This window comes from Mustelus asterias, chromosome 21, assembly GCF_964213995.1.
Source record: "Mustelus asterias chromosome 21, sMusAst1.hap1.1, whole genome shotgun sequence".
Taxonomy (NCBI): Eukaryota; Metazoa; Chordata; class Chondrichthyes; order Carcharhiniformes; family Triakidae; genus Mustelus; species Mustelus asterias.
Genome location: NC_135821.1, coordinates 58198576 through 58199214, shown reverse-complemented (window position 1 = coordinate 58199214; position 639 = coordinate 58198576).

Sequence of the window (639 nt, the reverse complement as noted above, 5' to 3'; positions counted from 1 at the left end):
AGGGGATTTTCACAGTAACTTCATTGCAGGGTTAATGTAAGCCCACTTGTGACGCTAATAAATAAACTAAAAACTTTTTTAAAAAAAAGTGTTAATGTAAACCTACTTGGGACAATAGTAAATAAATTTAAATCTAGGGATTCTATAACTCTTCACTGGTTCAAAGAACAAAGAAAATTACAGCACAGGTACAGGCCCTTCGGCCCTACAATGACAGTGCAGCCCCTCTGAACTAAAACCCTCTACCCTTCCGGGGACCATACCCCTCTATTCCCATCCTATTCATGTACTTGTCCAGACGCCCCTTAAAATTCACTATCGTATCTGCTTCTACTACTCACTGCTAGTTCAAAACTTATTATATTTTCTAACTGTACTCAGTTGTCCTGATGGGGCCGGTCAGAGACCTGAACAGTTAACTCCATTTCCTTCCCTCCCTCAGATGCTGTCGCCTCCTTCCAGAATTTTCTGGACTTGTTCCAACGGTCACTGAATGACCCACGCGCCGAGCCCCATTGTGGGGCTTGTCGTCCCCGCAGCGTCACAATTATGCCGCAGTGGATGCCGGGTGTTGTAGTCCGCGCTGCCTTTCCATTCGGGCAGGCGGGCGGGAAGGGACTACATCTCCCAGTGGCCACT